Below are 27,806 nucleotides of genomic sequence, written 5' to 3'. Positions count from 1 at the left end.
ATACCACATAATCTCACTTATTTGTGAAATATAATGAGCAAAATAAGCTTATCATCAAAATAGACCCAAAAACATAGAAGTAGAGTTCATACTGGCAAACCTCAGAGGATGCAGGGGGACAGATAAGCCAAAGATTGTATATGCATATATGCATAGCCAATGGACATAGACAACAATGCTGGGGGGTGGAAAAGAAGGAGGTTGTTAATGAGGGGAAAAGGAGACACATCTATAACAAAAATAAATTAAGTAAAAAAAATAAAGATTTAAAAAGCTGGCTTTTACAAGGGAAAACCAGTAGAGATGAGAGAACTAGAAGAGTTTAAGAAATGTTTTGGAGGTATAATTGTATACATTTGCTGATGGGTTCTATTGAGACATGAAGAAGAGTGTAAGAATTGAGAAAGACTCCTAGGTTTCTAGCTTAAGAAATAAATTTCAGCAACGTCTAGCAATTCCAGCAAGAATAAATTGCCATCCTCCAGGATTGACTCTCAGAAACTGTGAGAGAAAATAAGTATTTGTTATTTTAAGCTGCTAAGTTTTAGGTAATGTATAACGCAGAGATAAATAATAAACACAGCCCTGGCCGGTGTGGTTAAGTGCTTAGAGTGTCAGTCCTAGCACCAAAGGTTAGCAGGTTAGATTACCAGTCAAGGGTACATAAATGAATTGCTAGTTTGATCCCTCAGGGCACGTGGGGGAGGCAACCAATTTATGTGTCTCTTTCACATCGAATACTCTCTCTCTCTCTCTCTCTCTCTCTCTCCCCCCCCCCTCCAATATTTCTCTCTTTCCCCCTTCTCCACTCTCTTTAAAAAATCAATGGAGGGGAACCGAAAAATGGCGGCGGAGTGAACGGAGCTACACAGACCGTCTCCCAGAACCAAACTGGAATTACAACTATAACACAGACAAATCGACGGGAAAAACCAACAGAAAAGCAGCTTGCGAGGACCAGACAACGAGGGACACTGACTCCATCCCGGTAGGCTTGCGAAGGCGCGAGACGGGGCTGGGAGCCCACGGTCAGCAGCTCGGCAGCGGCCTTAGCTATAAGCGGCGCCCTCGGGTCACACTCCCAGGCGGCCCCACAGCGCAGAGCCAGGACAGAGGCTGAAACAGCCACAGCCACTCACCTTGGGTTCCGGCGGAGGGAGGGCAGACTAAACTGGAACTGTGTCAGGACACTCGGGGTTTGGAGGGCGCTCAGAGCTTTGGCTGAGTGCAGCCACTCAGGACGGTGGCCACATTGCTCCTTCTCAGGGCTCTGAGGAGAGGCAGCAGCCCCTCCCTCGGAGATCCAACCCCACCCTGTGGGCCATTGAAGTGCTAATTGAGGCTCACTAACGACCAGCATCTGCCCCACCCTCCTGAAACCCCCTTGGCTGAGCACCAGAGGGAGTTTTTCAATCAACTGACAACCCAAAACTCATCAATTAACCTAGACTGCTAGCCTCCAGGCAAAAAGCCAGAGGATAACAGTACGTTTCCTGGGCTGGCAACTTTAACCAGGAAAGTAAGACTTGACAGTGGTGTTCAACTCGGGTCCTCCCTCGCTCATCTAAACACAGGAGAGGGAGCCACAAACAGCAGAACACCAACACCCACAGGGAAAACTTGACAGGCTCCAAAGCCCACAGTGATAGCTAAAATGGTGAAACACAGAAACAGAAGCCAACTGAAAGAGCAAGACACCTCCACCGAAGATGAGATCAATGTGGAGCAATTAGGCATGTTAACAGAGCTAGAATTCAGAGCCATGATCTTGAGGAAGCTGAACAGCATGAGTAAGGATATAGAGACACTGAAAATAAGTCAAATGGAAATTAAAAACCAACAAGAAGAGATAAAAAATGACATATCCGAAATGAAAAACACATTGGAAGGTTTAAAAAGCAGAGTAGGGGAAGCTGAGGACCGGATCAGTGAATTAGAAGACAGGGTAGAAAAAAATCAACCAATCAGAAAAACAAAAGGAAAAAACTATTAAAAAACAGGAAGACAGCTTAAGAGAACTATGGGACAACTGGAAACGTAATAATATTCGCATCATAGGAGTCCCCGAAGAAGAAGAAAAGGAGCAAGTGATAGAGAATATATTCAAAAAAATAGTGAGAGAAAACTTCCGTAATTTAGTGAAGGAAGAAGGCATTCAAGTTCAAGAAGCACAGAGAGTCCCAAGTAAGAAGAACCCAAACAGGCCCACACCAAGACACATAGTAATTAAAATGCCACAAATTAAAGACAAAGAGAGAATCCTAAAAGCAGCAAGAGATAAGCAACAGGTTACCTACAAAGGGAACCCCATAAGGCTCTCAGCTGACTTCTCACAAGAAACACTACAGGCCAGAAGGGAATGACATGAGGTAATCAAGGTCATGAAAAACAAGAATCTGAATCCAAGACTACTCTACCAAGCAAGGCTATCATTCAAAATACAAGATCAAATAAAGAGCTTCCCAGACAAAAAAAAAGCTAAGGGAATACATTAGCACCAAACCAGCACTGCAAGAAATGTTAAAAGGACTGCTGTAATTAGCAGTAGAAATGGGAAGAAAAATAGAACCACATTAAACAAAAATGGCAATAAATAAGTACATATCAATAATCACCTTAAACGTAAATGGATTGAATGCTCCCATAAAGAGACACAGAGTAGCTGATTGGATAAGAAAGCATGACTCATCTATATGTTGTTTACAAGAGACCCACCTCTCAACAAAAGACTCACATCGGTTGAAAGTGAAGGGATGGAAAAAAATTTTCCAAGCAAATGGAAAGCAAAAAAAAGCTGGGGTAGCAATTCTCATATCTGATAAAATAGATTTCAAAATGAAGACCATAACTAGAGACAAAGACGGCCACTACATAATATTGAAAGGATCTATCCAACAGGAAGATATAACCTTGATAAACATATATGCACCCAATATAGGAGCACCAAAATATATTAAAAGTCTTCTGGAGGACTTCCAAGGAGAAATCGACAACAATACAATCATAGCAGGGGACTTCAACACCCCGTTGACAGCACTGGATAGATCCTCTAGGCAAAAAATTAGCAAGGAAACAGAGAATCTAAATGAAGCACTAGACCAAATGGATTTAATAGACATCTACAGAGAATTACACCCCAAAACTACAGAATACACATTCTTCTCAAGTGCACATGGGACATTCTCAAAGATAGACCACATGATAGGACACAAACTAAATCTCTACAAGTTCAAGAAGATTGAAATCATATCAAGCATCTTCTCAGATCACAATGGCATGAAACTAGAAATCAATTGCAACAAGAACATGCAAAGACATTTCAACACATGGAGGCTAAATAGCATGTTATTAAACAATGAATGGGTCACCGAGGAGATCAAGGAAGAACTTAAAAACTTCCTGGAAACCAATGAAAATGAACACACAACAACACAAAATCTATGGGATGCAGCGAAAGTAGTTTTGAGAGGGAAGTTCATAGCACTACAGGCCTACCTCAAAAAACAAGAAAAATTTCTAATTGACTGTCTAACCTCACAACTTAAAGAATTAGAAAGCAAACAAAAAGAAAACCCCAGAGCAAGTAGAAGGAAGGAAATAGTAAAGATCAGAGCAGAAATCAATGACATAGAGACCAAAAAAACAATTCAAAGGATCAATGAAACAAAGAGCTGGTTTTTCGAAAAGATAAACAAGATAGATGGACCCTTAGCTAGACTCACCAAGAAACAAAGAGAGAGAACCCAAATACACAAAATCAGAAATGAAAGAGGAGAAGTAACAAACAACACCACGGAAATACAAAAGATCGTTAACAACTACTATGAACAACTATGTGGCAACAAATTTGACAATCTCAGCGAAATGGACAAATTTCTAGAAACACACAGTCTCCCAAAACTATTCCCGGAAGAGATAGAAAGCTTGAACAGACCAATAACAACTAAGGAAATTGAAGAGGTAATCAAGACTCTCCCAGCAAACAAAAGCCCAGGCCCAGATGGCTTCACGGGGGAGTTTTACCGAACATTCAAAAAAGAACTAACACCCATTCTCCTCAAACTATTTCAAAAAATTCAAGAAGAAGGAAGACTTCCAAACACGTTCTATGAGGCCAGCATAATTCTAATTCCAAAACCAGAAAAAGACACTACGAAGAAAGAAAACTACAGGCCAATATCCCTGATGAACATAGACGCCAAAATCCTGAACAAAATACTAGCAAATCGGATCCAGAAATACATCAAAAAAATTATTCAGCATGACCAAGTGGGATTCATTCCAGGGATGCAAGGCTGGTACAATATTCGCAAATCAATAAACGTGATACACCACATAAACAAAATGAAGAATAAAAACCACATGATCATATCAATAGATGCTGAAAAAGCATTCGACAAAATCCAGCATCCATTTCTGATAAAAACGCTCAGCAATATAGGAATAGAGGGATCATATCTTGACATAATAAAGGCCATATATGAAAGACCTACAGCCAACATCATACTCAATGGACAGAAACTAAAAACATTTCCATTAAGAACAGGAACAAGACAGGGATATCCACTTTCGCCACTCCTATTTAACATTGTACTGGAAGTCTTAGCCACAGCAATCAGACATGAAGAAAAAATAAAAGGGATCCAAATTGGAAAGGAGGAAGTGAAACTGTCATTATTTGCAGATGACATGATATTGTACATAGAAAACCCTAAAGACTCCATCAAAAATCTATTAGACTTAATAAATGAATTTGGCAAAGTAGCAGGATACTAAATTAACGTCAAGAAATCGACGGCATTCTTGTACATCAATGATGAACTCACAGAAAGAGAAACTGCAAAAACAATCCCATTTACCATCGCTCCAAAAAAATTACGATACCTAGGAATAAACTTAACCAAAGAAGTAAAAGACCTATTTGCAGAAAACTACAGGTCATTGAAAAAAGAAATAGAGGAAGATATAAAAAAGTGGAAGCACATACCTGTTCATGGATTGGAAGAATTAACATAATTAAAATGTCCATACTACCCAAAGCAATCTATAGATTCAATGCAATCCCCATCAAAATACCAACGACATATTTCATAGAACTAGAACAAATACTTCAAAAGTTCATATGGAACCAAAAAAGACCCCGAATAGCCACAGCAATCTTGAAAAAGAAGAACAAAGTAGGTGGGATCACAATACCAGATATCAGGTTATACTACAAAGCGACTGTAACCAAAACAGCCTGGTACTGGCACAAGAACAGGCATATAGACCAGTGGAACAGAACTGAAAACCCAGAAATGGACCCAAGGCAATACGCTCAATTAATATTTGACAAAGTTGGCAAGAGCATACAGTGGAGTAAAGACAGCCTCTTCAATAAATGGTGTTGGGAAAATTGGACAGCTACATGCAAAAAAAATGAAACTAGACCATCAACTTACACCATACACAAAAATAAACTCAAAATGGATAAAAGACTTAAATGTGACCCGTGAATCCATAAAAATTCTAGAAGAAAATGTAGGCAACAAAATTTCGGACATCATACGGAGCAGACTTTTCACTGATACATCACCTAAGGCAACAGAAATAAAGGAGAAAATGAACACATGGGACTACATCAAACTAAAAAGCTTCTGCACAGCAAAAGAAACAATCATCAAAATGGAAAGGCAACCCACACTATGGGAGAGCATAATTGCCAATGACACATTAGATAAGGGGTTAATTTCCAATATATATAGAGTGCTCATACAACTCCACAAAAGGAAGACAAAGAACCCAATTAAAAAATGGGCAGAGGAGCTGAATAGACACCTCTCCAAACAGGACATACAAATGGCCAAGAGACATATGAAGAAATGCTCAACATCACTAATCATCAGAGAGATGCAAATTAAAACAACAATGAGATATCACCTCACACCTGTCAGAATGGCCGCCATCAACAAATCATCAAACAACAAGTGTTGGCGAGGGTGTGGAGAAAAGGGGACTCTAGTACACTGCTGGTGGGAATGCAGACTGGTGCAGCCGCTGTGGAAAACAATATGGTGCTACCTCAAAAAATTAAAAATTGAACTTCCATTTGACCCAGTGATCCCACTGCTGGGAATATACCCTAAGAAGCCTGAAACACCAATCAGGAAGAATATATGTACCCCCATGTTCATAGCAGCGCTATTTACAATAGCTAAGATCTGGAAACAGCCCAAGTGTCCAGCAGTAGACGAATGGGTCAAAAAGCTGTGGTACATATACACGATGGAGTACTATGCAGCGGTAAGAAAGAAAGATCTCTTATCCTTTGAGACGACATGGAGGGAACTGGAAAGTATTATCCTAAGTGAAAGAAGCCAAGCAGAAAAAGACAAATACCACATGATCTCACTTATATACGGAATATAATGAACATAACAGTCTGAGGAATACAGTAGACCCAGACACATGGAAGTAGGGCACAGACTGACATCCCTCGAAGAGGGGATGGGGGGTGGGGGGGTGGGAAGAGATAAACCACAGAACTTATATGCATGTATGCATGACCAATGGACATGGACAACTAAGCCGGGGACAGGGTGGAGGGGGGGGGGGGGTGGGGGGTGCCAATGGGGTAAAAAGGTAAAATATCTGTAACAAAAAAATAAATAAAAATTCTTAAAAAAAAAAAAAATCAATGGAAAAAATATCCTCAGGTGATGATTAACAATAATAATAATAATATAACAATAATAATAATAATAAACTTCTGGAATTATTTCAAAAAAAAAATAAACAAATACTTGTGTAGAGGCTAGAAAGGAGTCAAATAAGATATGTTATAATGGGGCCCTCTCACTTGAAATAAGAGGATCTCGAAGCATTAAATTCCCAGAGAAACTCTCTGAGGATTGTTTTACTCTTAATATTTGAGCAGGTAAGTCCTGGCCACTGTCTCTTCTTGAATATCTACCAATTAGAGTAGCCCCATCTTCGCCTACAAACACATCTGAAGACTTTTAAATACATGAACTAATCCATATGCCATCCTGGCTTGTTGGAGCCCAGCTCATATTGGATTGTGAGAGAAGATTATTAAATTTTCAGGAATTTTGCATAGCAGAAATAATTATTAAAAATGAAGATATATAAATATAATATTACATCAATTATATTTTTAAAAGGTAATAAATACTGAAAACTCATCACATCCTGATTACTGTACCACCATATGCTGTTGTCTGTGCTTCTGAGGTAATTTATGTGTATTGAATGATAAAAATACTACATGCTGGTCTGATACGTGTATTTCTTCCCACCTGTTTGTTAAATGGGAATCATATTGGCAACTGGAAATCAGACTGGAGAGCATATTGACACACTGGAATCTGGTAAATTAAGCTACAAATTAAGACTGATTTCTTATTTTTTAAATTGTCTATTATTTAGAAGTGATAGAGAAAATGTAAATATGCAGATTAAATTTAAAATTGTGTCATTTCCATGTATGCATGAACAATGGACATGGACAACAAAACTGGGGACAGGGTGGGGAGGAAGGGAAAGGGGGGAATCAGTGGGGGGAAAGGAGAAACAACTGAAACAAAAATAAATAAATTAATTAAAAATAAAAATAAAATAGTGTCATTTCTATGCTGTTACATTTGGAACAGCACAAAACTTTGAGGAAATGTACTTTTAGTACTCAAAAAATTTTATCCCATTCATCATGAAGAATAAGTGGCCTTCTAACATACATCTTTATTGTTTCACTTTTACTTTAAGGTAAATGAAAATATCAGAGTGACATCAGCATCATGGAAGAGTAATAAGACTCCTTTGTTTCTCTTCTTAAATTTATAAGACAGATAATTATAACTCATTTAATAATTCCTTGATCGCCCTGGCCGGTTTGGCTCAGCGGTTGGAGTGTCGGCCTGCGGTACAGAGAGACCCGGGTTCGGTTCCCGCTAAGGGCATATACCTCGGTTGCAGTTTGTCCCCGGCCCTGGTTGGTTGTGCGGGTGGCAGCCACTCGATGTGTCCCTTCACATCGATGTTTCTCTCTCTCTCTCTTCCTCTCTCTCCCTCCCGCTGTGTCTGAACAAAAAATGGAAAAATGTCCTCGGGTGAGGATAAAAAAAATAATAATAATAATTCCTTGATCAACATACAAACATACCTTAAAGACTCCAACATTAAAACATCTGAAGGTGGGCATGTTGGAATGAGTAAAGGAAGCAAAACAAGGGAAAGAGAGTTTTGGCAAAGATGGAGGCAGGCAGGACCAGAGGGAGGGTTAGTACGTGAGAGAGTGAACTAGTGTGTGAGAGAGTGTGAGTGGACAGGAAGGTGGAGAACCAAACTCATGAGTGCAGAGACATAGAGCAGAGGTTCCTGTGCTGTGGATGGGAGCAGCCAGCTACCTTGGTAAGAGTGCTGCTCCCCGAGCCAGAGGGAGGTCTCACCATTTTGGAAGATCCTGTGTCTTCCCTGAGAGCAGGCAGTGGTAGCGGCTAGGGCCCAGCAACCTGAACCCACCAGTGCACCTGGCACCATCGGACCAGTGGACACCCTGTGTCAACACACACCAGTGCACAGTAGTGGAGCTGCCAAGATGCCAGTTGCGGTAGCAGCCCTATCAGAGTCCAGATATACCTCCAGCAACAGAGGCTGGGGAGCAGACATCCCTCCCCAGGCAACAGAAGCACAGATAAGAAGCTGAAACCCATCCCAAAAACTATAGCAAAGACTGAGCAGAAAAGCTGAGCCCCACGGGGCAGCAGCACTCCCCAGCCACCAGAAGCAGGACCTGGGGCTCCACAGAGGTCTGTGGGACCCAGCAGCCCACAAGAGCAGTGGGAAGCCGGGGCTCAAAAGGGACCAGTGGGATCCAGCTGCCCGCAGGAGCTGCGGGGTGCTGGGGCACCAGAAATGCCTGTGCAACCCAGTTGCCCACAAGATGGGCATGGAACCGGGTCTCCAAAGGGACTGTGCGATCCAGCTGCCCACAGAACCTGGGGGACCTCTGGGGTGCTGGGGCACCAGAGAGGCCTGTGCGACCCAGCAGCCCACAAGATAGGAATGGAGCTGAGTCTCCAAAGAGACTGTGTGATCCAGCTCCCCAGGGGATCAGAGGAAATGGGGGCTCCAACAGGGCCTGTACAACCCAGCTTCCTACAACATTGGTGGGGAGCCAGGGCTCCAATGAGGCCTGTGCAACACAGATGTTCACAGTAGGAGCAGGGAGTGCAACTCCAACAGGTCCTGAGCTATACAGCTATAGGTGGCACCAGCAACCAGATGGGACACACCTCCAGAGAAGCCCACGTGATCCTATCTACCAGGATATACCAATACCAGACCCTAGTAGTCAATCCTCCAGGATCTACAGCAAGCAAGAGGTCACACACACACACACACACACACACACACACACAGTCTGGCAGGCACAGTAGCCTTATTTTATATACAGTGAGCTTCCCACACATCCAAACATCCCTCAATGGGTCTAGAGCTATCAGATGATTAAAATGGGGAAACAAAGAAACAACACCCAAAGGAAAGAAAAAGAAGAATCACCAGAAGAAAAGAAACTATAGAAAATAAAAGACAGCAACTTGTCAAATAAAGAATTCAAAGCAATGATTATAAGGGTGCACAAACAATTTGGTGAGACCTACAAACAACTTTATAGTAATAAAGAGCTCACTGGTAACTACTTCTGCTTAAAAAAAAAAGGTAAAAGTTGTGTTGTGCATAAAAATCAAGAGAAAATAAAAGATGACATAGCGATTATGAAAAATACCTTAGAAGGGTTCAATAGTAGATTAGAAGAAGCTAAAGACAAAATCAGTGACTTAGAAGACATGTAAGAGAAAAACACACAAATAGAGCAGCAAATTAAAAAAATTAAAATTAAAAAGCAGGAGGAAAGTTTAAGTGAGCTGTGGGACAATACAAAACATAACAACTTTCACATTATAGGGATACCAAAAGGAGAAGAATCAGAGAAAGGAATAGAGAACCTGTTTGAAGAAATAATGACAGAAAACTTCCCTAAAATGGTGAAGGAAAAAGTCACACATGTCCAGAAAACACAAAGAGTTCCAAGCAAGATGAACCCCAGAAAAACTACTGCTAGACACATCATAATAAAAATGGCAAACATTAAAGACAAAGAAAGAATCTTAAAGGAAGCGAGAGAGAGACAGAAAGTTACCTACAAAGGAACTTCAATTACACTGTCAGCTGATTTCTCAATAGAGATGCTGCAGGCCAGAAGGGAGTGGCATGAAGTGTACAAAGTAATGCAAGGCAAGGGTCTGAATCCAAGACTACTCTATCCAGCAAGGCTATCATTCAAAATTGAAGGAGAAATAAAAAGCTTTACAAAAAAAAAAAAAACAACAAAAGGAATTTACCACCACCAAACCAGCACTACAAGAAATGCTGAAGGGACTACTGTAAGAAGAAGAAGAAATAGAGAGAGAGAGAGAGAGAGAGAGAGAGAGAGAGAGAGAGAGAGAAAGAGAGAGAGAGGGGGGAACACAGGCATAAAATTAAAATGGCACCTAATAATTATTTAACAATAATTACCTTAAATGTAAATGGCTTAAATGCTTCAATCAAAAGACATAGGGTAGCTGATTAAATAAGAAAACATGACCCATATATATGTTGTCTACAAGAGACCCACCTCAAAACAACAGACTCACACAGGATAAAAGTGAAGGGATGGAAAAATTTTTTCCAAGCAAATGGAAATGGAGAAAAAAACCTGGTGCAGCAATACTCATATCTGACAAAATAGACTTCAAAACAAGGGCCATGATAAGACACAGAGAAGGTTACTACATAATATTAAAAGAATCAATCCAACAAGAGGATATAACCCTAGTAAACATATATGCACCAAATACAGGAGCACCAAAATATATTTAAAAACTTCTGGAGGACTTCAACGAAGAGATCAATAGCAACAAAATCATACTCAGTAACTTTAACACGCCACTGATACCACTGGATAAATCTTCTAGACAAAAAAATTAACATGGACATAGAGTCCTTTGAAGACAAACTAGATCGGATAGACTTCATTGATATTTACAGAACATTTCACCTCAAAGCTGCAGAGTATACATTCTTCTCAAGGGCACATGGGTTTTTCACAAAGATAGAACAGATGTTAGGACACAAAACAAGTCTCTACAAATTCAAGAAAATTGAAATCATATCAAGCATCTTCTCAGATCACAATGGCATGAAACTACAAGTCAATTACAGTAATGACACACAAAAACATTTAAACACTTAGAGGCTAAATGTTTCTTGATTACATCTTCAATTTCCTTTGTTATTATTGGTCTGTTCAAGTTTTCTATCTTTTCCTGATTCAATTTTGGGAGGCTGTGTGTTTCTAGAATTTTGTCCATTTCTTTTAGGTTGTTTAATTTTTTGGCGTATAATTGTTCATAGTATGTTTCAATGATCCTTTGTATTTCTGTAGTGTCAGTTGTTACTTCTCTCATTTCTGATTTGGTTTATTTGTTTTGTCTCTTTTTGTTTCTTGTTGAGTCTGGCTAAAGGTCCATTGATCTTGTTTATCTTTTCAAAGAAGCAGCATTTTTTCATTGATCTTTTGAATTGTTTTTATAGTCTCTATGTCGTTTATTTCTGCTCTGACCTTTACTACTTCCTTCCTTTTACTAGGTATGGGTTTTTTTTGTTTGTATGTTTACTTTCTAGTTCTTAAGTTGTAGGGTTAGGAAGTCAATTAGGAATTTTTCTTGTTTCTTGAGGTAGGCCTGTAGTGCTATGAATTTTCCTATCAGGACTGCTTTTACTTGTCCCATAGATTTTGTGTTATTGTGTGTTCATTTTCATTGGTTTCCAGGAAGTTTTAAATGTCTTCCTTTACTTCTTTGGTTACATTTATTCCTATGTATCTTACTTTTTTTACCACAATGGTAAATGGGATTGTTTTCTTAGTTTTTCTTTCTGTGAGTTCTTCGTTGGTGTATAAGAATGCCATGGATTTCTTGATGTTAAGTTTGTATCCTGCTACTTTGCCAAATTCATTTCTTAAGTTTAGTAAATTTTTGATGAAGTCTTTAGGGTTTTCTATATACAATATCAGGTCATCTGCCAATAATGACAGTTTCACTTCCTCCTTTCCAATTTGGATGCCTTTTATTTTTATGATTATGTGGCTAAGACTTCCAGTACTATGTTAAATAAGAGTGGCAAAAGTGGGCATTTTTGTCTTGTTCCCATTCTTAAAAGGAATGTTTTAGTTTTCTTCCCATTGAGTGTGATGTTGGCTGTAGGTTTTTTATATGTGGCCAATATTATGTCAAGATATGATTTCTCTATTCCTACCTTGCTCAGTGTTTTTATTAGAAATGGGTGCTGTTTTTTCAGCATCTAATGATACGGTCATATGGTTTTTATCTTCCCTTTTGTTTATGCGGTGTATCACATTTATTGATTTGCAAATATTGTACCATCCTTGCATGACTGGGATGAAACCCACTTGGTTATGATGAATAATTTTTTTAATGTATCACCGGATCTGATTTGCTAATATTTTGTTAAGGATTTTGGCATCTGTGTTCATCAGGGATATTGGCCTGTAGTTTTCTTTTTTTTTGTAGTGTCTTTATTCAGTGTTGGAATTAGAATTATGCTGGCCTCATAGAATGAGTTTGGAGGTAGTCTGTCTTCTTAATTTTTTTAAATAGCTTGAGGAGAATAGGTATTATATCTTCTTTGAATGTTTGGTAAAACTCCCCTGTGAAGATATCTGGGCCTGGGCTTTGGTGGAAGCATATACCTTGTTCATGGATTGGAAGAATTAACATCATTAAAATGTCCATACTACCCAAAGCAATCTATAGATTCAATGCAATCCCCTTCAAAATACCAATGACATATTTCACATCATTAGAACAAGTACCCCAAAAGTTCACATGGAACCAAAAAAGACCCCTAATAGCAACAGTAATCTTGAAAAAGAAGAACAAAGTAGGACAGATCACATTACCAGATTTCACGTTATACTACAAAGCTACTGTAATCAAAACAGCCTGGTACTGGCACAAGAACAGGCACATGGAACAATGGAACAGAATAAAGAACCCAGAAATTAACACAAGACAATATTATAAATATTATAAAAATTTGACAAAGGTGGCAGGAGCATATAGTGTAGTCAAGACAATCTCTTCAATCAATGGTTTTGGAAAAATTGGACAGCTACTTGCAAAAAAACACACACACAAAAAAACAAAAAAATGAAGCTATAACACCAACTTACACCATACACAAAAATAAACTCAAAGTGGATTGAAAGACTTAAATGTAACTCGTGAATCCATAAAAATTCTAGAAGAAAATACAGTCAACATTATTTCAGACATGATACGCAGCAGAATTTTCACTGATACAACACCTAAGGCAAGAGAAACAAAGGAAAAAATAAACACATCAAACTCAAAAGCTTCTGCACAGCAAAAGAAACAACCATCAAAATGAAAAGAGATCCCACTATTTGGGTGACCATAATTGTCAATGATGCATCAGATAAGGGGTTCATTTCCAAAATGTATAGAGTGCTCATACAACTCAACAAAAGCAAGACAACGAAAATCCAATTAAAAAATGGGCAGAGGAACTAAATAGACACCTCTCTAAACAGGACATACAAATGGCTAAAAGACATATGAAGAAATGCTCAACATCACTAATCATCAGAGAGATGCAAATTAAAACAACAATGAGGTATCACCTCACACTTGTCAGCATGGCCACCATCAACAAATCATCAAACAACAAGTTTTGGCGAGGGTATGGAGAAAAGGGGACTCGAGTACACGGCTGGTGGGAATGCAGACTGGTGCAGCTACTATGGAAAACAATATGGTGTTACCTCAAAAAATTAAAAATTGAACTTCCATTTGACCAGTGATCCCACTTCTCAGAATATACCCTAAGAAGCCTGAAACACCACTCAGAAAGAATATATGTACCCCCATATTTGTAGCAGCACTATTTACAATAGCTAAGATCTGGAAACAGCCCAAATGTCCATCAGTAGACGAATGGATAAAATAGCTGTGGTACATATACACAATGGAGTACTATGCAGTTGTAAGAAAGATAGGTCTTTTATCCTTTGAGACGACATGGAGGGACCCAGAGAGTAATCCTAAGCGAAACAAGCCAAGCAGAGAAAGAAAAATATCACATGATCTCACTTATTTATGAAATATAATGAACATAACAGTCTGAGGAATGGGGTAATCCCACAGACATGGAAGTGGGGTACAGACTGACAATCCCCTGAAGAAGGGGTGGTGGGAGAGAGATAAACCACAGAACTTATATGCATGTATGTATGAACAATGGACATAAATAATAAAGGTGGGGACAGGGTGGGGAGGGAGAAGGAGGGGGGCATCAGTGGGCGGGGGACAAACATCTGTAACAAAAGTAAATTAATTAATTGAATAAAAAAATTACTGCTCAGACTATATGCCGACCTGACTGTTGGACATACTTAGATGCAAAACAAAAGACTTCCATTATCCCAGCCACACTCTATGCATTGGCTACCACTCCAGATTCCTATACACCTGCACTCAAAATGCCTTTCAAATTCAATCCCATTGGACCTTTGCAGCTGCAATAATAACAAGTTTCAACAGCTATACCAGAATTATCTTTCTAACTATCCACCACAAATAGACCCATTTTTACAGACTCCTCTGCTGAAACCCTCAAATTTCCTTTATGTATTCAAAGCTTCATCAGGAAATACTCAGTCCCCTTTTTAGGAAACCATAGCACAGAAGCTTGTGAAATACTTAACACCATCAGAGGGGACTCTCAAGTAGAACAACCATATATATCTCACAGCCCTGCCCAAGCTGATTTCTGCATACAGACCAGCTTTACTAGAAACCATTTTGGTACAGTAATCTAGAAAGGTTACATAGGAGAGAGTAGGACTATATATATAAAAAAAAAAAAAAGCAATTCTAAGCATGCTTTCCATGGGGAAAAGAAAATTTTAACAAGAACTACTTTTTTATTCACCCAACAGCTGACTTGTCTTTTCCAAATACAACTCTGTCTCAAACATCTGAGTTGTGCATAAACTGTCCTCAAGGAGCATTCAAGGCCTTAAACCCCAGTAAAATCCCATGTGAGGCTCTCATACACAATTCTCACATTAATATTTGGGGAAGAACCATACCCTCCTGATTAAAAATGTCATGGAAAGATTATCCCAGAGATTAAATCTGCCATTAAATCTGGTCTCTGACTAATATACTAGCACCACAGTTCTTTATCTGAGGCTACCTCAGAGATCCTGAACTAAGCCACCAGAAGTAACAGACTCAAAACCCAAAGACTATTCTCCTCCAGATAGAACACGATGCTATAGTTCCATGGGACTTGGGGCTATATTATATGTGGCAATAAAGCTTACATTACCCTGCCACCTCAGTGTACAGGACGATGTTCCTTTGGACATGGCTGGCCATATATTTCCATTGCAAATTAATCTACCCTCGTGCCACTTCCTCACACCATTAATAAGGCACTCCACAAAAGTGCACCCCTACTAACTCCCCTGCTTATATTCTTAAGCTTTAGCACCAGGATCTGCAGAGCCTCAGTAGGACTGCATATTACTTTCTTGGTCAATTAGCTAAAGAAATCTCCCCAATGTTTAAAGTCATTGCCAACACCATAACTTAACTACAAGAACAAATTTATTCCCTACAGCTGTGGGCCTCCAAAACAGAAGGTCTTTGGATCTTCTCACAGCAGTCCAAGGGGGAACCTTCCTATTCCTCTAGGAGGAATGTTGCTCTTATATTAACCAATCCCTTCTAGTACAAGAGGATATTAGAAGCCTCACTGCAAAGGCCAGAGGCCTCAAAACAAATACAAAACCTACAAAACCCATTTTGGTGGAGTGCCATCACTTCACCATTCTTCAATGGATAACTCCCTTTTTCCCAATTCTATTAGGACTCTTAATAACCATAATTTTTGGACCCTGAATTGTAAATACCCTTGTTTTCTTTGTTTCAGATTGAATAGAAGCTATAAAACCAAATAATACTGGCTAAAGGATTTCACCCAATCCCAGATATGCCTTCAGGCTACACAATGCTTTCATTCTACCCTAACCTAGCCACTCCCAGATGGAGAGCAAGGGATATTGGGCCAACTCACTGTGCATGCAAAGTTAGCAGGAAGTAGATCCAGAAGTCTGAATTACATCTTTCAACTTCCCAGGTGAATTTGACTTGAGCGGGGAATGTTAGAGTAGGTAGACAGAAAGATATAAGCTAGGAAAGACAGTTGGGGTTTGGAGGGTATACGTGTAAGATGTGACAAACCAAAACTAGACAATGAAGGCAACCAGACCCCTATGTAAGAAGAGATTTAGAGCCTCTCCAGGATGGTCTAGCCAATGGACAATAAAGCCTTATAGATTGAAGATATATTTTTTGAGAAATAAGGGAGAAGACTTACTTAGGGGCACTCTAGCCTAAATATATAAATATGCCAAACCCAATGAAGCGAAGCACTTGGTTTGGTTTTGGCGGGCTGAGTTGTCCACTCTGCATATAAATGCTCACCTGCTTTTGCTGCTTTTTGTTGTCTCTTGTTTGAATTTGTTCCTACAAGAAGACAAGAACTGAGGATGCATAGTAACTGTTTCTGGCCAGAGCCTTATCTCTGACCAGAGGTCACTCTAACCACTACTGACAACATCAACAGCAAGCAGGACAAAGACACAGTTTGAAATGAGGAATAAAACAGTTACAGAAACTAAAAAAGAAAGATCATTTGGGAAGCTGGCTGGGAGGGAGGATTGCTCCAAGACTACCTACCCATGACCTGGGTTACCAGGATTGACAAGGATCCAGCTTTGACATAAGAGATCTCCATGGATCCTTTAATGGCAAGATGACGCCTCAGATACTGGAAATTTGTCAGGAACTGGAGCATAAACTTCTTCTCTATGTAGCAGAATATTTATGATGTCATCCCAATATTACCTGAAATTCCATTTTATTTAAAATGACCGGTATCTAGGTAGGTATACCATGAATCATCTACACCCTAGGTAATTTTATTTAATCACATTGTTTTCCTAACACATGGTTAAGAATGCACATACTCTGGAAGGTAAAGGATGGCCTTTGGGTGCCAAGGGAGAAAAAAATCCACATTGAAATTTCACATTTAAATAAAGCAATCCTTCCTTTCCGGAAAACAGATAGAAAAATCTTTCTGCCTTACATAGCCATGAAAAGTGGCCCCTTAGTGATACTCTGGCTCTCTTAGTCCTTTCTTGATTCAGATATAAGAGGAGATTATATTTATTTAATCCAAGAACCTAACTTACTCCTACTTCTGTTCACACCATTCTACCCCATGAGAATGAAAAGTCTCATTGAGTCTCAAGATTTACTGCTTTCACTAGATAAGGTGCCTCTACTCCCTGCCTCACTTACCACAGACCTGATAACTGTTCCCAGGCAGCCAAGATATGATTGAAACATTCTCATGATGGTCAGTTATATCTAAAAGCTGGAGTGTGCTGTCTTTGTTTATTTTTCTCCAGAGAACCATAATTTCATGTTAAATTTTACACAAAACCAGAATATATAAAATAGAGAATCAGAACACCTTCCATTGTAAGATGTGGGAGGTCTGTAGAGTCTACCCTTCTCCAGAACCTGAGATTTTTGTGAATACAGTTTGAAAATTACTGGATTAGGAAGCCAAAACTGTGGGTGCTTAAAGGCACAGTAAGAAATTTGACAAGGGCATACGAAACAACCCAGGTAGAAGTGAAATACTCTAGTTGTTCATGTACATCAAACTACTCATCCATTTTATTCTGAGTTTAAAAAGCATCCCTTTCACTGCACACATTGTTTTCTATAAACCTCTTCATGCAGCATCCAAGAATTGCTTATAATGCAATTGAGGAAATAAGAGTATTGCCCAACACCATGTATTCCTTTGAGACTCTTATAATGAGGGCAGATTTCTAATTGTCACATTGGTTTCCTATAGGGATCTGTGCCAATTAAGAGGATTCTGAGTTCTGGGTCAGTGGAACAAAGTAGGAAGAGCTGACCCCGAAGACTTTCATGTCTCTTTTGATTGTTTACTGAACTCAAACATAAGTATGCTTATAAAAGTTACATTGAAAATTAAATAACATATTATATTAAAGGGCATATAACAATAGTTTAATTAGTATATAAGAATAATTTGATCCCATTTGTAAGTGTGTATGTATGTGCTTGCTGTCAAATACAGGAATATATGAAAGAATGTATAAAACAAATCCTTGAAGTCTCTGAAGCTGAATGGTAAAAATACTAAGAATTATAGAGTATTTTTGTCTGTTTTTTTTCTTTATTGATTTTAGAGAGAGAGGAAGGAAGAGGGAAAGACAGAAACATCTATAAGAGAGAACATCAATTGGCTGCCTCCTGCAAGCCCCCCACTAGAGATTTGGCCCGCAACCTGGGCATGTGCCCTGACTGGAAATTGAACCAGCATGACCTCTTGGTGCATGGGTCGATGCTTAACCACTGACCTACAGCCACATACAGCTGGGCTGTCTGTTTTTTATAGAAAAGATATATTTTTATGACTGTAAAAGTCTTAAATCTGCTTAAATATTCAACTTATCCGAACTTAAAACTCACAACACACAAGTAACATTAATCTCAAAAGCTCTCAAATGTAATACCCAAAAAGTTTTACTTTCATTATCTACAAGTGCCATCTTACTGAAAAAGATTTTCTGCTATGAAGCAGACAAGAGAGAGAAAGGATAAGAATGCCCAACCTTTGAGGAAGATTCAATATTAAATATTTTCAAGTCCAGTACTTTCTTATTCACAGAAAATTCTTTAAAATTTTAGGGTTGTAAATTTTTCTAGGATAAGAGCTGAAACTCCTTCCATGTTCCTTCCATAGTTTTTCATATCTGTTATAATCCATTGGACTGAATTATTTTTTTGAGACTGTCACTTCCAACTAGGCTGTTTGAATTGAGTTTATAAGTATCCTACATCCATGCAGCATGACCTGTACTCAGTAGGTTTATTGAAATGTAATGTGTAAACTTATTTATTTTAATTAATTAATTAATTTTTGTTACAGAAGTTTCTCCTTCCTCTCCCTCCCTATCCTTTCCCCCACCTTTTTGATCCATGTTCATTGTTCATACATACATGCATATAAGTTCTGTGGTTTATCTCTCTCCTTCCACCCCCTTTTCAGGAGATTGTCAGTCTGTATCCTACTTCCATGTACTTGGGACTACCCCATTCCTCAGACTGTTCATTATTTTCCACAAATGAGTGAGATCATGTGATATTTGTCTTTCTCTGTTTGGCTTGTTTCACTTAGAATAACACTCTCCAGGTCACTCCATGTCATCTCAAAGGATAAGAGATCTATCTTTCTTACAGCTGCATAGTACTCCATTGTGTATATGTACCACTGCTTTATTAACTTATTCGTTTACTGATGGACATTTGTGCTGTTTCCAGATCTTAGCTATTGTAAATAGTGCTGCTACAAACATGGGGGTACATATATTCTTTCTGAGTGGTGTTTCAGGCTTCTTAGGGTATATTCTGAGAAGTGGGATCACTGGGTCAAATGGTAGTTAAATTTTTAATTTTTTGAGGTGACACCATATTGTTTTCCATAGTGGCTGCACCAGTCTGCAGTCACACCAGCAGTGTATTAGATTCCCCTTTTCTCCACACCCTCGCCAACACTTGTTGTTTGATGATTTGTTGATGGTGGCCATTCTGACAGGGGTGAGGTGATACCTCATTGTTGTTTTAATTTGCATCTCTCTGATGATTAGTGATGTTGAGCATTTCTTCATGTGTCTCTTAGCCATTTGTATGTCCTGTTTAGAGAGGTGTCTATTTAGTTCCTCTGCCCAATTTTTAATTGTGTTGTCTTCCTATTCTTAAGTTTCATGAGCACTCTCTATATATTGGATATTAACCCCTTATCTGATATATCATTGGCAATTATGCTCTCCCATACAGTGGGTTGCCTTTCCATTTTCATGATTGTATCCTTTGCTGTACAGAAGCTTTTGAGTTTGATGTAGTCCCATGTATTCATTTTCTCCTTTGTTTCTGTTGCCTTAGGTGATGTATCAGTGAAAATTCTGCTGTGTATAATGTCTGAAATTTTGTTGCCTACATTTTCTTCTATGATTTTTATGGATTCATGAGTCACATTTAAGTCTTTTATTGATTTTGAGTTTATTCTTGTGTAGGGTGTAAGTTGATGGTCTAGTTTCATTTTTTGCATGTAGATATCAAATTTTCCCAACACCATTTATTAACGAGGCTGTCTTTACTCCACTGTATACTCTTGCCACCTTTGTCAAATATTAATTGAGCATATTCTCTTGTGTTCATTTCCACGTTCTCAGTTCTGTTCCACTGGTCTATATGCCTGTTCTTGTGCCATTATCAGGCTGTTTTGATTACAGCGGCTTTGTAGTATAACCAGAAATTTGGTAATGCCATCCCTCCAACTTTGTTCTTCTTTTTCAAGATTGCTGTGGCTATTTGAGGTCTTTATTGGATCCACATGAACATTTGAATTATTTCTTCTAGTTCTGTGAAGTATGCCGTTGGTATTTTGATGGGGATTGCATTGAATCTATAGGTTGCTTTGGGTAGTATGGTCATTTTAATGATGTTGATTCTTCCAATCCATGAACAAGGTATGTGCATCCACTTTTTTATATCTTCCTCTATTTCTTTTTTCAATGACCTGTAGTTTTCTGTGAATAGGTCCTTTATTTTTTTGGTTAAGTTTATTGTTAGGTATCTTAATTTTTTGCCATGATGATAAATGTGATGGTTTTTCAGTTTCTTTTTCTGTGAGTACATCATTGGTGTGTAAGAATGCCATCAATTTCTTGACATTAATTTTGTATCCTGCTACTTTGCCAAATTCATTTGTTAAGTCTAGTAAAGTTTTTTTTTGTTTGTTTGTTTGTTTGTTTTATCCTCACCCGAGGACATTTTTCCATTTTTTGTACAGATAGAGTGGGAGGGAGAGAGAGTGAGAAACATCGATGTGAAGGGACACATCGAGTGGCTGCCACCCGCACGACCAACCAGGGCCGGGGACAAACTGCAACCGAAGTACGTGCCCTTAGCGGGGACCGAACCCGGGTCTCTCCGGACCGCAGGCCAACGCTCTAACCGCTGAGCCAAACTGGCCAGGGCAAGTCTAGTAAAGTTTTGATGGAGTCGTTGGGGTTTTCTCCATATAGTATCATGTCATTTGCGAATAATGGCACTTTCCCAACCTCCTTTCAAATATGGATCCTTTTTATTTTTTTCCTCCTGCCTCATTGCTGTGGCTAACACTTCCATTACTATGTTAAATAAGAGTGGTGAAAGTGGGCATCCTTGCCTTGTTCCTGTTCTTAAGGGAAATGCTTTTAGTTTTTGCCCATTGAGTATGATGTTGACTGCAGGTCTTTCATATATAGCCTTTATTATGTTAAGATATGATCATTCTATTCCCAGATAGCTGAGTGTTTTTATAAGAAATGGGTGCTGTATTTTGTTGAATGCTTTTTCCGCGTCTATTGATATGATCATATGAGTTTTATCCTTCATTTTGTTTATGTGGAGTATCACATTTATTGATTTGCTAACATTGTACCAGCCTTGAATCCCTGGGATGAATCCCACTTGGTCAAGGTGAATAATTTTTTTGATGTATTGCTAGATTCAATTTGCTAGTATTTTGTTCAGGATTTTGGTATCTATGTTCATCAGGTATATTGGCCTGTAGTTTTCTTTCTTTGTTGTGTCTTTTTCTGGTTTTGGAATTAGAATTATGATGGCCTCATAAAACAAGTTTGAAAGACTTCTTTCTTCTTGAATTTTTTTGAAATAATTTGAGGAGAATGGTTATTAGTTCTTCTTTGAATGTTCGGTAATATTCCCTCGTGAAGCCATCTGGGCCTGGGCTTTTGTTTGCTGGGAGAGTCTTGATTCCATCTTCAATTTCTTCTGTTGTTATTTGTGGGAGACATTTTGCATGGCGTCAATTTTGTTATGATCTGCTCTGCCATCACCTGCCCCAAGGCAGGATATCTCTGCATTCTGCATTTCTTTATCTCTGTATTTTGCATTTCTCTAAGTAACCATTTACTCATCAGCCAGTCTTTACTGACCTTTTGTTCCTTTTGTAGTATTTCCTAGAATTGCTTCGGGCAAGCCTGGCTTGGCAACAGGTGCTTCTTGCCCTATATATTGTGTGAATTACCCCTGAATAAAGGAGACTTGATCAGAATCCTGTCTTGTCTCCATTTCTCGTGTCTCTTGTCCCTCCTCATCCTCACTCCCCCTCTAGAGTCCTCGTTGCTCGACCTGCGGGACGGGTCAGTTATTGATCTGTTCAAGTTTTCTATCTTTTTCTGGTTCAGTTTTGGGAGACTATGTGTTTCTAGAAATTGATCCATTTTGCTTAGAATGTCGAATTTGTTGCCGTATAATTCTTCATAATATTTCTTAACACTCCATTGTATTTCTGTGGTGTCAGTTATTGTTTCTCCTCTTTCATTTCTGATTTTGTGTATTTGGGTTCTCTCTTTGTTTCTTGGTGAGTCTAACTAAGGGTCCATCAATCTTGTTTACCTTTTCAAAGGACCAGCATTTTGTTTTATTGATCCTTTGAATTGTTTTTTTTCAAATTGTCTCCATGTCATTTATTTCTGTTCTGATTTTTACTATTTCTTTTCTTTTACTTACTCTGCGGTTTTCTTTTTGCATACTTTCTAGTTCTTTAAATTCTGAGGTTAGATATTCTGTTAGAAATTTTTCTTGCTTCTTGAAGTAGGTCTGTAGTGCTACGAACTTTTCTCTTAGAACTGCTTTCGCTGCATCCCATAGACTATGTGTTCTTGTATGTTCATGTTCATTGGTTTCCAGGAAGCTTTTAATATCTTCCTTAATCTCCATGATAACCTGTTCATTGTCCACTAACATGCTATTTGGCCTCCATGTTTTCAAATGTCTTTGCATGTTCTTGTTGCAGTTGATTTCTAGTTGCATACCATTGTGAACTGAGAAGATGGTTGATATGATTTCAATCTTCCTGAACTTCTAGAGACTTAGTTTGTGCCTAACATGTGGTCTATCTTTGAAAATATCCCATATGCACTTCAGAAGAATGTTAATTCAGCAGTTTTGAGGTGTAATTCTCTGTAGATATCTATTAAATCCATTTGATCTAGTGCTTCATTTAGAGTCTCTGTTTCCTTGTTAATTTTTTGTCTAGATCTATCCAGTGATGTCAGCGGGGTGTTGAATCCCCCTGCAATGATTGTATTGCTGTCAATTTCTCCTTTGAAGTCCTCCAGAAGATTTTTAATATATGTTGGTGCTCCTATATTGGGTGCATTTATGTTTACCAAGGTTATATCTTCTTGTTGGATAGATCCTTTCAATATTTTGTCGTCGCCTTCTTTGTCACTAGTTATGGTCTTCATTTTGAAATCTACTTTTATCAGATATTAGTATTGCTACCCAATGTTTTGTTGTGTTCTTTGTTTGTTTGTTTGTTGCTTTTCGTTTGCTTGAAAGTTTTTTTCCATCCCTTCACTTTCAACCTATATGAGTTTTTTGTTGTGAGGTGGGTCTCTTGTAAACAACATATAGATGAGTCATGCTTTCTTACCCAGTCAGCTACTCTGTGTCTTTTTATCGGAGCATTCAAACCATTCACATTTAAGGTGATAAATGATATGTACTTATTTACTGCCATTTTTGTTTAGTGTGTTTCTGTTTTTCTTCCTATTACTTCTCCTAATTACAGCAGTCCTTTTAGCATATCTTACAGTGCTGGTTTGGTGTTAATATATTCCCTTATCCTTTTTTTTTTGTCTGGAAAGTGCTTTATTTGACCTGCTATTTTGAATGATAGCCTTACTGGATAGAAGTCTTGGAATCAGATCCTTGTTTTTCATGACCTTGATTACTTCATGCCACTCCCTTCTGGCTTATAGTGTTTCTGTTGAGAAGTCAGCTGAGAGCCTTATGGGGTTTTCTTTGTAGGTAACCTGTTGCTTATCTCTTGCTGCTTTTAGGATTCTCTCTTTGTCTTTAGTTTTTGGCATATTAATTACTATGTGCCTTGGTGTTGGCCTGTTTGGGTTCTTCTTACTTGGCGTTTCTTGAACTTGAATGCCTTCTTCCTTCACCAAGTTAGAAAAATTTTCTGTCACTATTTCTTCAAATATATTCTCTAACCCTTGCTCATTTTCTTCCTCTTCTGGAGGAAGAAAATACGTTTCGAGTTGTCCCACAGTTCTCTTAAGCTACCTTCCTGTTTTTTAATTGTTTTTTTCCTTTTGGTTTTCTGCTTGGTTGATTTTTTCTATTCTATCTTCTAATTCACTGATCCGGTTCTCAGCTTCCTCTACTCTGCTGGTTAGTCCTTCCAATGTGTTCTTATTTTCTTCTATGTCATTCTTCATTTCCACTTGGTTGGTTTTCAATGTTTCTATATCTTTACTCATGGTGCTGATATCCTTTTCATGCTGTTGAGCTTCCTCAATATCATGGCTGTGAACTCTACCTCTGATCATTTGCTTAGCTGCATTTCATTGATCTTATCTTCAATAGAGTTATCTTGTTCTTTCATTGGGATTCGTTTCTTTGTTTCACCATTTTGGCTATCTCAGTGGATTTTGGAGCCTGCCAAATTTTCCCTGTGGGTGTTGGAGTTCTGTTGTTTGTGTCTCCCTCTACTGGGTTTGGATGAGCCTGGGTGGGTCTACATTAAACACCACTGTCAAGTCTTACTTTCCTGGGTAGATTTGCAAGCCCAGGAAAGGTTCAGTTATCCTCTACCTTTTTCCTGGTGGCTAGTAGTCTCAGTTACTCAGGGCCTTCGATTGTAGCCCTGGTGTTCTGAGTAAGAGAGTTTCCAGAGTGTAGAATAGATCCTGGTTGTTAATGAGCCTCAATTTTTATTTCTTTGCCTCACTTGAAAAAGGCTGAATCTCGGGGCGGGGGGGGGGGGGGAGGGCTTCTGCTTTTCCCCACAGCTCATGGAAGGAGCATACTGGCCACCGTCCTTTGTGGCCTCAACTCAAAAAAAAGTCTGAGTGCCCTCCAAATCCTGGGTGTCCCTGCCGAGTCCAGCCCATTCTGCCCTCCCTCTGCTGTAGCCCCCAGGTGAGTGGCTGTGGCTATTTTAATGCTCTGTTCTTGCTCTGTGGGCTGTGGAGCAGGCTTGGTCTTTATTCTCAAAGGGAGCTACTCACAGATAAGACTGTTGCTGTCGATGGGCTCCCAGCCTGCCACCCTCTCGTGCCTCCACAGATCCTACCAGTGTCCCTCGTTATATGGTTCTGTCCTGCTGCTTTTCTGTTGCTTTTTTCCATGGATTTGTCTTTATTTTAGTTGTAATTCTCATGTGGTCCTGAGAGATCATCTTGTGGCTTCTATTCACTTTGCCTCCTTTTTCACATCCTCTATGCCTATCTTGTGCACAGCTGGGTTGCAAAGGCCTCCCTGGTACTTCACCACCCAGCAGGTCCCACAGAAAACTGGATGGCACAGTCCCTTTGGGGACCCGGCTCTATGTCTATGTTATGGGCTGCTGGGTCACACAGACCTCTCTGGTGCTTAAGCACCCCACAGGCTCCATGTGTAACTAGATCACACAGTCCCTGCTTGGTGGCACAGGCCTCTCTGGTGCTTCAGCACCCCACAGGCCCCAGGGGTTATTGGATGGCCCAGTCCCTGCTGGGTTGCAGGGGCCTCTCTGGTGCCCCTGCACCCTTCAGTTCCCTTGGGCAAGCAGCTGGATCACACGAGTCTCTCTCAGGCTCCAGCTTCCCACCACACTTGTGAGCTACTGTACTGCACAGGTTTCTTTGGAGCCCCAGGTTTCACCACTGGCAGCTGGGGAGTGCTGCTGTCCCATGGGGCTCAACTCCTGCTCAACTTTTGCTGTAGATTTTGGGGATGGGTCTCTCCTGATGCTCTTTGCTTCTGTTGCCTGGGGATGGATTTCTGCTCCCCGGCCTCTGTTGCTGGGGGTATATTTGGACTCTGATCAGACTACTACTATGGGGGATGGTGCTGTCTGTGGCTTCTGGGACTGGTACCTTGGGAGCTCCACTACTGTGCACCAGTCTGAATTGACACAGAGTGTCCACTGGTCCAATGGTGCCAGGTGTGCTGGTGGGCTCAGGTTGCTGGGCCCTAGCTGCTCCCACTTACTCCTCCCAGGGAAGACCCGGGATCTTCCAAAATGGTGGGACCTCCCTGAGGTGCAGGGAGAAGCTCCCTGAAGGGCTGCTTACTGCAGTAGCCATCTTCTTCCATCCACAGCACAGAAACCTTCTGCTCTGCATCTCTGTACTTCTCAATTTGGTCATCCATCTTTGCATCCATTCACACTCTCTCACAAACTCGCTCACTCTCTCACACACACATCCTCCCTCCAGTCCTGCCTCCTGCCATCTTCCGCTAAATTCTGTCTAAACTTTTAAATGGTCACTTAAACATTGAGAAAAACCTAAAGAAATACCAGACTAATGTGATAAAAATAAATGTCTTGAAAAATAATATTTTTAGAAGATTCCAAAATGGCAGCAGAGTGGATGGAAGCTACACAGATCATCTCCCAGAATCAAACTGGAATACAAGTGAAATAAAGACAAATCATTGGGAAAAAGCAATAGTAAAAGAGTTAGAGAGGACCTATATAGCCAGGGACAAGAAAAAGGACACTAAATCAAGCCTGGTAGATAATGTGGCAGTTTGAGAGGGCAGGCTGAGAGCCCACTGAGAGCAGGTGTTTTGTTGGAAGCAACTGCCTTGGAGTTAAAATCCCAAGCCAGCTCCACAGAGCAGAGGCCAGGGACAGAGCACTAAATTAGCCACAGCCATTCGCCATGGGCTCTGGCAGAGGAAGGGTTGACTGGACTGGACCTGTGTTGAGACTCAGGAGATTGGAGAGGTGAGATGGCAATGGAAGATTTTGCTGAATCTCTCCCTCACAGGACAGTAGCCATATTACTCAAAGAGCCCTTCTCCAGACCCCCCAGAGAAAAGCAACAGCCCCTCCCTCAGAAATTTAACACCACTCAGCCAGGTCAGAGAAATGAAAACTGAGGTTCATTAACAGCCAGCATCTGCCCCACCTTCTGGAAATTCTCTTACCCTGAACAACTGAGGGAGTTTTTCATTCAGTTGAGGGTTACAACCGAAGGCTCATTAAGTAACTGAGACTAATAGCTTCCAGGCCAAAAGCTAGAGAATAATTAAACTTTTTCTGGGCTTGTAAATCTACCCAGGAAAATAACACTTGACGGTGGTGTTTAACATGGGTCCTCCCATACTCATCCAAACCCAGTAGAGGGAGCCACAATCCATGGAACACTAACTCCTGGAGGGAAAATTAGGCAGGCTCAAAAATGCAGTGAGACAGCCAAAATGGTGAAACAAAGAAACACATCCTAACTGAAAGAACAAGAGAACTCTACAGAAAATGAGATAAATGAAATACAGTTAAGCAAGTTATCAAAGATAGAGTTCAGATCGATGATAATGAGGAAGTGCAACAGCAAGAGTAAATATATTGAAAACCAACCAAATGGAAATAAAAAATGACATAGTAGAAATAAAGAACACATTGGAAGGAATAACCACCAGAGTAGAGGAAGCTGAAGACCGTATCAGGGAATTAGAACATAG

The sequence above is a fragment of the Molossus molossus genome, unplaced genomic scaffold (genome assembly GCF_014108415.1).
Source record: "Molossus molossus isolate mMolMol1 unplaced genomic scaffold, mMolMol1.p scaffold_m16_p_7, whole genome shotgun sequence".
Lineage (NCBI taxonomy): Eukaryota > Metazoa > Chordata > Mammalia > Chiroptera > Molossidae > Molossus > Molossus molossus.
Note: the sequence above shows the minus strand (reverse complement) of the source record.